We start from the raw sequence: 10,711 nt of genomic DNA on the forward strand, positions 1-10,711 counted from the left end.
CTATGCACTCTCCACTCCCTATGCACTCTCCACTCCCTATGCACTCTCCACTCCCTATGCACTCTGCACTCTCCACTCTCCACTTCCTATGCACTCTCCACTCCCTATGCACTCTCCACTCCCTATGCACTTTCCACTCCCTATGCACTCTCCACTCCCCATGCACTCTCCACTCCCTATGCACTCTCCACTCCCTATGCACTCTCCACTCTCCACTCCCTATGCACTCTTCACTCTCTATGCACTCTGCACTCCCTACGCACTCTGCACTCCCTATGCACTCTGCACTCCCTATGCACTCTGCACTCTCCACTCCCTATGCACTCTTCACTCCCTATGCACTCTTCACTCCCTATGCACTCTCCACTCCCTATGCACTCTCCACTCCCTATGCACTCTCCACTCCCTATGCACTCTGCACACTCCACTCCACATGCACTCTTCACTCTCCGCTCCCTATGCACTCTGCACTCCCTATGCACTCTCCACTCCCTATGCACTCTCCACTCCCTATGCACTCTCCACTCCACTCCCTATGCACTCTGCACTCCCTATGCACTCTTCACTCTCCACTCCCTATGCACTCTTCACTCCCTATGCACTCTTCACTCTCTATGCACTCTGCACTCCCTACGCACTCTGCACTCCCTATGCACTCTGCACTCCCTATGCACTCTGCACTCCCTATGCACTCTGCACTCCCTATGCACTCCCTATGCACTATGCACTCTGCACTCTCCACTCCCTATGCACTCTCCACTCCCTATGCACTCTCCACTCTCTATGCACTCTGCACTCCCTATGCACTCTGCACTCCCTATGCACTCTGCACTCTCCATGTACTCTGCACTCTCCATGCACTCTGCACTCTCCATGCACTCTGCACTCTCCATGCACTCTGCACTCCCTATGCACTATGCACTCCCTATGCACTATGCACTCTCCACTCCCTATGCACTCTCCACTCCCTATGCACTCTCCACTCCCTATGCACTCTCCACTCTCCACTCCCTATGCACTCTCCACTCCCTATGCACTCTCCACTCCCTATGCACTCTCCACTCCCTATGCACTCTCCACTCCCTATGCACTCTCCACTCCCTATGCACTCTCCACTCCCTATGCACTCTGCACTCTCCACTCTCCACTTCCTATGCACTCTCCACTCCCTATGCACTCTCCACTCCCTATGCACTCTCCACTCCCTATGCACTCTCCACTCCCCATGCACTCTCCACTCCCTATGCACTCTCCACTCCCTATGCACTCTCCACTCTCCACTCCCTATGCACTCTTCACTCTCTATGCACTCTGCACTCCCTACGCACTCTGCACTCCCTATGCACTCTGCACTCCCTATGCACTCTGCACTCTCCACTCCCTATGCACTCTTCACTCCCTATGCACTCTTCACTCCCTATGCACTCTCCACTCCCTATGCACTCTCCACTCCCTATGCACTCTCCACTCCCTATGCACTCTGCACACTCCACTCCACATGCACTCTTCACTCTCCGCTCCCTATGCACTCTGCACTCCCTATGCACTCTCCACTCCCTATGCACTCTCCACTCCCTATGCACTCTCCACTCCCTATGCACTCTCCACTCCACTCCCTATGCACTCTGCACTCCCTATGCACTCTTCACTCTCCACTCCCTTTGCACTCTTCACTCCCTATGCACTCTTCACTCTCTATGCACTCTGCACTCCCTACGCACTCTGCACTCCCTATGCACTCTGCACTCCCTATGCACTCTGCACTCCCTATGCACTCTGCACTCCCTATGCACTCTGCACTCCCTATGCACTCCCTATGCACTCTGCACTCTCCACTCCCTATGCACTCTCCACTCCCTATGCACTCTCCACTCTGCACTCCCTATGCACTCCCTATGCACTCTCCACTCTCTATGCACTCTCCACTCCCTATGCACTCTCCACTCCCTATGCACTCTCCACTCCCTATGCACTCTCCACTCTGCACTCCCTATGCACTCTCCACTCCCTATGCACTCTCCACTCCCCGCTCTGCACTCCCTGTGCACTCTGCAGTCCCTATGCACTCTCCACTCTCTATGCACTCTCCACTCTGCACTCTCTATGCACTCTGCGCTCCCTATGCACTCTCCACTCTCCACTCCCTATGCACTCTCCACTCCCTATGCACTCTCCACTCCCTATGCACTCTCCACTCCCTATGCACTCTCCACTCCCTATGCACTCTCCACTCTGCACTCTCTATGCACTCTGCACTCCCTATGCACTCTCCACTCTCCACTCCCTATGCACTCTCCACTCCCTATGCACTCTCCACTCCCTATGCACTCTCCACTCTGCACTCTCTATGCACTCTCCACTCCCTATGCACTCTCCACTCCCTATGCACTCTCCACTCCCTATGCACTCTCCACTCCCTATGCACTCTCCACTCCCTATGCACTCTCCACTCCCTATGCACTCTGCACTCCCTATGCACTCTGCACTCTCCACTCCCTATGCACTCTGCACTCTCCACTCCCTATGCACTCTGCACTCCCTATGCACTCTGCACTCTCCACTCCCTATGCACTCTCCACTCCCTATGCACTCTCCACTCCCTATGCACTCTCCACTCCCTATGCACTCTCCACTCCACTCCCTATGCACTCTTCACTCTCCACTCCCTATGCACTCTGCACTCCCTATGCACTCTTCACTCTCCACTCCCTATGCACTCTTCACTCCCTATGTACTCTTCACTCCCTATGCACTCTTCACTCCCTATGCACTCTTCACTCTCCACTCCCTATGCACTCTTCACTCCCTATGCACTCTTCACTCCCTATGCACTCTTCACTCTCTATGCACTCTGCACTCCCTATGCCCTCCCTATGCACTCTGCACTCCCTATGCACTCTGCACTCCCTATGCACTCTGCACTCCCTATGCACTCTGCACTCTCCATGCACTCTGCACTCCCTATGCACCCTCCACTCTCCACTCCCTATGCACTCTCCACTCTGCACTCTCTATGCACTCTGCACTCCCTATGCACTCTGCACTCCCTATGCACTCTCCACTCCCTATGCACTCTCCACTCCCTATGCACTCTCCACTCCCTATGCACTCTCCACTCCCTATGCACTCTCCACTCTCTATGCACTCTCCACTCTCCACTCCCTATGCACTCTCCACTCCCTATGCACTCTCCACTCCCTATGCACTCTCCACTCCCTATGCACTCTCCACTCCCTATGCACTCTACACTCTCCACTCTCCACTCCCTATGCACTCTGCACTCTCCACTCTCCACTCCCTATGCACTCTCCACTCCCTATGCACTCTCCACTCCCTATGCACTCTCCACTCCCTATGCACTCTCCACTCCCTATGCACTCTCCACTCCCTATGCACTCTGCACTCCCTATGCACTCTGCACTCTCCACTCCCTATGCACTCTTCACTCTCTATGCACTCTATGCACTCTGCACTCCCTATGCAATCTGCACTCCCTATGCACTCTTCACTCCCTATGCACTCTGCACTCTGCACTCTCCACTCCCTATGCACTCTTCACTCCCTATGCACTCTTCACTCTCTATGCACTCTGCACTCCCTATGCACTCCCTATGCACTCTCCACTCCCTATGCACTCTGCACTCTCCATGCACTCTGCACTCCCTATGCACTCTCCACTCTGCACTCCCTATGCACTCTCTATGCACTCTGCACTCCCTATGCACTCTGCACTCTGCACTCTCTATGCACTCTGCACTCCCTATGCACTCTCCACTCTCCACTCCCTATGCACTCTCCACTCCCTATGCACTCTCCACTCCCTATGCACTCTCCACTCCCTATGCACTCTCCACTCCCTATGCACTCTCCACTCCCTATGCACTCTCTATGCACTCTGCACTCCCTATGCACTCTGCACTCTCCACTCCCTATGCACTCTCCACTCCCTATGCACTCTCCACTCCCTATGCACTCTCCACTCCCTATGCACTCTCCACTCCCTATGCACTCTCCACTCTCCACCCCACTCCCTATGCACTCTGCACTCCCTATGCACTCTTCACTCTCCACTCCCTATGCACTCTTCACTCCCTATGCACTCTTCACTCTCTATGCACTCTGCACTCCCTACGCACTCTGCACTCCCTATGCACTCTGCACTCCCTATGCACTCTGCACTCCCTATGCACTCCCTATGCACTCTGCACTCTCCACTCCCTATGCACTCTCCACTCTCCACTCCCTATGCACTCTCCACTCCCTATGCACTCCCTATGCACTCTCCACTCTCTATGCACTCTCCACTCTGCACTCCCTATGCACTCTGCACTCTGCACTCCCCACTCTGCATTCCCTATGCACTCTGCACGCCCTATGCACGCCCTATGCACTCTGCACTCCCTATGCACTCTCCACTCCCTATGCACTCTCCACTCCCTATGCACTCTCCACTCCCTATGCACTCTCCATGCACTCTGCACTCCCTATGCACTCTCTATGCACTCTCCACTCTCTATGTACTCTCCACTCCCTATGCACTCTCCACTCCCTATGCACTCTCCACTCCCTATGCACTCTCCACTCCCTATGCACTCTGCACTCCCTATGCACTCTCCACTCTCCACTCCCTATGCACTCTCCACTCCCTATGCACTCTCCACTCTCCACTCCCTATGCACTCTCCACTCCCTATGCACTTTGCACTCCCTATGCACTCTGCACTCTAATTAGAAGTTGCTGCAGGCAATATTTGTTTTAATATCAGGGACACCAGCAGTCAAACCCCACACACGATGAATGCACTGTCCGGCCAGACCACCGGGCACTGCCCGATTTGCTCTATAAGCCAGTCCGACCCTGCTTAAAGTTGATGTTTTTTTCTATTCAGTTGTTTAAACAATACGATAAACCATCACAGTACTTTACTGCCCGTTTGCTTAGGGCTCTGTGTGCGTCAACGGTTGCTATGTACTCTTCCTCGGTTTGGACTGCAGGGTACCTCTAGCTTTTGTTTCCTGAATTTGCAATCAAGCACACGAAGGCACATGAAAGCAAAAATACGCCAGGTTGCATCATGTTAAACATTTTTATCCGTTCAAGATCTTATTTTGTTTTTTAAAATTTAATTGTTTTGCCAAATCTTGGACTGTATTGGACGTTTTACCCATTTGCTGTTAATCACCTTTGCAGCACGTACTTTATGGCCTCTGATGCTCTTCAGCGCTTTGCAGTGTGGTTAGGAGATGAAGCGCTATATAAATTCAACTGTAATGCATTACGAAAAATGCCAAACCATGAAAAAACTCCCCGTTGCAAATCTTATGAGCAGTTTTACAAGTGTCTCACGAGGGGCACGAGATGCTTAGCCCATACGAGTCTATTTAGGCCGTTTGGGTACTGAACACCCGCAGTTTTAAGGACATTATTAAAACGGACTGTAAAGTCGAACTGAAAGAATGAAAAGTTATGCATGCTGCAACAAAGGGGATCACCCGAGCAATTTCACAACAGACAAACCACTGCGGAGTCCTCACTACAAATAAAGGGGCAAAAACTACTTTTAGCGCCCATGCACTTGATGAACAGCCAGATCGTGGCCTGTGTCTTCATCATGTATTTTTAACCAACGTACACTGAATTCACGTGCTCCACCACTAAAAAACAAGCACTCACCTGGGCTTCCTCGCATGGAATGACCAAAACAAACACAGAAGGAAAAAAAATGAAACTCCGCCCACCACCGCGATGACGACATCGCAGAGGCGGAGAGGGAAAAAATCGCGGGAACGCCCCCGAATCTGGTCCGGCCTTGATGGACAGATCCGGCTCCCAATGGCTAGCCTCCATTTATGGAGCTAGCTAATGGGAGGTGGGGGACGTTCCGATAGCCAATATGGTAAACAAAAGATTTCACCTGCGCGAACTGCTTGCGCAGATCGCCAGGTCGAAACCTAAAAATAACCGTGAAATGTTTTTAAGGGCCTCTGTTTGCAACGTGGGCACTAGAGGTCGAAGAAGGATGCTGCTGCCATGCTAACAGAAATGTGGGATGAACTCTGATCTTGGTTGAAGGGTGAAAGCGGTCTTGTTGAATAGTTTATCTGAAGACACAAGGGTAGTTCTCGGAAACGTGTCCGGATTCCTTCACCGTCCAGCGTGAACTGAAGGGAGGTCTGTGCTGTTGTGCTCAGCGCCACAGGAGGTCTGAGCTGAGACGCTGCTGGTGTTGTGCTTCTCTCGGGTTTCTAGTTAGTGGGCCTCCTGACGCTGAGACACTAACAGACTCAGTGGTGCAATAGTGTCTGTTAAAGACAGTGCTCAGGAGCACCACCCGAGCAACCGGGCAAGTGTCCCCCTCCCGCTAATTACTTAATGCCTTGTTTGTACCACCTGACTTTTATGTATATGCCACAAACATTTACACCAGAAACACGGCAGTGCTCTAAGAAACACAACGGCATGTGTGCCCTACGTCATTGGCAGCAGAGTGGGTCAGGTGAGACTCGAGAAGAGTTGAGTTCCAGTGACTACAGTGACTGTTAGACACAGTGACTGTTACTGTTACATACAGTGACTGTTACGCACATTTATAAAAATTTCCATCTGCTCAGTTAAATAAATATATTAACAGCAGCAGACAGCGCTGCGAGGCCAGCGCGGCGCGCCTGAGTCCCTCGAACCAGTAGCCAGAGTTCAGTTGATGACCCTACCGTAAACCTCGTGGAGCGGGGCGCCTCCAGGCCACCTGTCCCAGATTCATGGCGTCAGCATGTGTTTCTCTGCTCTGCCAATTGCCGCCTCCAGCCCCGACATTACATGTGATTTGTTTTTGGCTGTGTCTGGATGGACGTCTCTTCGTGCATATGCCCCCAGTTCTTCCTATCTTTCCTCCTTCACTCCCCGTACCCAAACTCATCTTCTAGCCAGCTGCCTTCTCTGCAAACTTCCCGCTCTGGCAACAGGACCGGAGGTGACGTCGCCCCCTCCCCCCGCGGCACAGTGGGCAGACTCTGCTTCACATCCCGTCTCTGTGGCGCCGTGGGGCGGGCATCAGAATACATTGTAGCAACAGTGCTGTCAGCCTGAAAGAAGCCCGTGACTCAGCTGCAATCACGACCCACCAGTAGCAGTGCGTGCAGGCCCCAGCCTTGATTAGAGTGACCTGTAAATTACAAGGAGGCAGGGGCCCTGGCACTGCAGTTTCAATCTGAGTGTCACATGCCTTATAAAGCGGGCTGCTGCTGCAGCATCCAATTTGTTCTGTATTCAGTATTTTAAACACAATCACGTGAAATATTAACTCTTCACCAGGGAGATCCCTGTGAATGTAGTGAACAGCTGACCTCGCGGGTAGACCCGGCCCTGAAGATTAAGTGCCGGTGCTTAGCACCGGAAAGCACCGGCACAAATTAAGCACTAATCGAGTCTGGACATTACCAGGGCAAAAGCAAGTTGCTTGCGTGCAGGTAGCTGAATGAGTGCAAAAAATGTCTTCAGCATCCTTATAATCCAGGTGCAGGTTATGATTGTACGATTAGTTTGGGCATTGAAGTTGAATTCCGTGTCCATCAGTACTCCAAGGTTCTTGGCTTTTTTTCCCAGAGTAAGAAAAATGACTAGAGAGTGAGGCCAGCAGGTGCTATTCCAGCTTGATGCCCATGTGCACAAAATTATCACTTCCGTCTTATCCCCATTCAGTTTTAAAAAGTTACATGACATCCATTCTGCCACGTTGGTCATGCAATCGAAAAAGTTTTCAGCTACAGAGCATGAATTCTTAGGGATTGACACCAACTTGGCAGTGGGTTATCAATTGCTGGCCTAAGGAAATTCCTCCACCTTCTTTGTCTACCTTAGTAGCCAAGTGTTGGAATTAACCGTCTTTTGCATGGTATTCCCCCAGAATTTTGCCTCCACTAGCCTATTTTTTGTCGATCCCGTTATTGTTGGCATAAGGACTCTGCACACTTTACCCCTGCTATCCAGAAGTAAAGTGCTGGTGCTCTCCCATCCCAAACATGGTAACATTGGTATACACACAATTGGCATATTTAATTTAAGTCCTTAATAAATTATACTATATGTACTCAGGGGCAATAAATGAAATGCTGCAAGTAGGCTGCATCACCCTTTGTACTACCTACTAAAGTAGCACAATAAAACATGTATCAGGCCTGCCTCCGCAACCTGTAGTGCAGTCTTAAGACTGCCATTCCTATACTATTGCCAGGCCTAAACCTTCCATTTTAAAACTTCTAAGTCACCCTGAAGGTAAGCTGTTGGACAGGCCGCATGTTCGAGCTGTCCCCCCTCCCCGCAATAGGACCAGGACCCTGGCTCTCCCTGCATCCCCAGCCAGAGTCCATAAACGACCACCCGAAGTACCCTGCAATCCCTCCACTACAAGACACCAGCCCCGGACCCAGCTGGCCCGGGTCACCATCCACACCACGACATCGAACCGGCCGCCATCTTGGGGCACTGCAGCACGAGGCCGCGTGGCCTCAACTCGACCCTAACCCCGGGCCCGGCCGGCCCCGACATCGAGGCCCCACCATCCTCCCAGGAGGCAGAGTGACCACTTGGCGAGTCAATGGGAGAAGGAATCGTCAACGGCTCTCCTCCGCCAGGTGTCGATCACCCCAGGCCGCCTGGGCGCTGGCTCCACCCCCCTGCTGGGTGTCTGGACTCCCTCATCCCGGACCTCCCGGCCCCCAGGCGCGAGGGTCCGGACATCAAAGGGGACCAGACCTATAACTGGGGCAGGGCCAGACCAGGAAGGCAGTTGTATCCTGGAGTCGAGAGACCCGAGAAGAACTCATCCGTGACTTGGCCTGCTGGCGCTGCCGCGGCCCTCTGCCTCGTGAAACCATCGTCTTGGCCTGCTGGCGCTGCCGCGGCCCTCTGCATCGTGAAACCATCGTCTTGGCCTGCTGGCGCTGCCGCGGCCCTCTGCCTCGTGAAACCATCGTCTTGGCCTGCTGGCGCTGCCGCGGCCCTCTGCATCGTGAAACCATCGTCTTGGCCTGCTGGCGCTGCCGCGGCCCTCTGCCTCGTGAAACCATCGTCTTGGCCTGCTGGCGCTGCCGCGGCCCTCTGCCTCGTGAAACCATCGACTTGGCCTGCTGGTGCTGCCGCGGCCCTCTGCTTTATGAGACTATCACCTTGGCCTGCTGGCGCTGCCGCGGCCCGATCCACAGACACTCCAGCTCGAGGATTGTGAGCTCGCCTTTACCACTACCGGTACCGATCCGGTACCAAGACTGTCCCGCTACCCCCTTTCCCTACAGAGACTAGAAGTGAGAGGACCCCCGGGTCCAAGATATCCTGTATCGCTGATATCCTTGCCTTAAGAACCTTATATAAAGCCTTGAACTCGACTTGGTGTGGTGCCTGTTTGTGGGGAGGGAGGTAACTTGTCTGTACGATCGCTGGAGACGGTCCCCCTCGGGGATCTCTCCCTCGGTATCCGGCCGACCCTCAGGGTCCCCGTCTAACATTGGTGGCCAGCGACGGGATCCGAACCTACGCATAATCGTACAGAAAGTCACTCGCCCCACGACACACAACAACCATGTCAATAGAGAGCGGAACAACGGAAAAATTTTAGATGGAAAAATTGGAAGACTACAACCACCGGGAACTGAAGCAATATTGCATAGAACTTGGACTTCCAACCACAGGTCTTAGCACAAAGGAAGACTTCAAACGAGCCCTAGAAGCTTGGGCAGAAACGGGTACGGCCGTACCCCGAACACAAACAACCGAAACGAGCCCCGCACCAACTAAAGAAAGAGCGGATCTCTCCCTGGAAGAGATCCGAGAAAGAGAAAAAACCAGACTCCACGAATTAGAACTTGCCCGACTTCGCTTGGATGGGGAACTCAAGCTGGCAGAACAAAAAATAACCCTGGAACACTTACGGCTCAGGGAAGAGCGGGAAGACAAGCAAAGACAGAGGGAGCTAGAGGAAAAGAGACTAGAGTACGAACATGAGCGCAATCTCAAAGCACTGGAGATCCAGAAACAGAATAAAGACCTCGGGCTCCCCGAACGACCGACCCCGTCTGCCTCGACCGAACCCAAGGTTCACATCCCCAAAGATGTCATCCGGGAATACCACAAGAACGATGATATCCAGCAGTGGTTTAAAGCCTATGAGGTGGCAATGACCTCCCACCGGATTCCCCGAAGCGATTGGGGAGCTGGATTATGGGGGAGGTTTGTCAACGAAGGACGGGACGCCCTGCTGCAACTCCCGGACCAGCTGATGACCTCCTACGACCACATGAAGGCCGCCCTCCTCACTCGATACGGGCTCACACCTGAGATGTACCGCCAACGGTTCCGCGACTGCAAACGGATTCCAGGTACAACTTGGGTGGAGTACGTGAACTTTTTTAGCCGAGCCTTCGAGGGGTGGATCAAGGGCAACAAAGTAACCACCTACGAACAACTCTTTGACCTTATCGTATGGGAACACCTGTCGAACAACTGCTTCGTGGAGCTCCGGCAACACCTCCTGGACAGCAAGCTAACCGACCCTCGACAACTCGCCGCCGAAGCCGACCGTTGGGAAAGCACCCGAGTTGGCCGGAGCGCACCCAGCGAAGTATCCAGATCGTATCGCCCCCGAGGGGGAGGAGGAAGTCAGGGTCGGGGGAGAGACCCCGGCCCCTCGTCACCCCCCAGAAACCCCTCGACCCCGGTT

The 10,711-nt window shown here is 53.2% G+C and overlaps 1 long non-coding RNA gene across 1 annotated transcript in view; it reads right to left on the bottom strand.

Moving 5' to 3' along the window:
* LOC144807841 (uncharacterized) overlaps nt 1–6,904 on the bottom strand; it is a 130,304-nt gene extending 123,400 nt beyond the window's left edge. The window contains exon 1 of the long non-coding RNA XR_013606467.1: nt 6,711–6,904. This is a non-coding gene — a long non-coding RNA (uncharacterized LOC144807841). The remainder of the gene's footprint in view (nt 1–6,710) is intronic.
* Nucleotides 6,905–10,711: the final 3,807 nt, after the last annotated feature.

This window comes from Lissotriton helveticus, chromosome 1_2 (genome assembly GCF_964261635.1).
Source record: "Lissotriton helveticus chromosome 1_2, aLisHel1.1, whole genome shotgun sequence".
Classification (NCBI taxonomy): domain Eukaryota; kingdom Metazoa; phylum Chordata; class Amphibia; order Caudata; family Salamandridae; genus Lissotriton; species Lissotriton helveticus.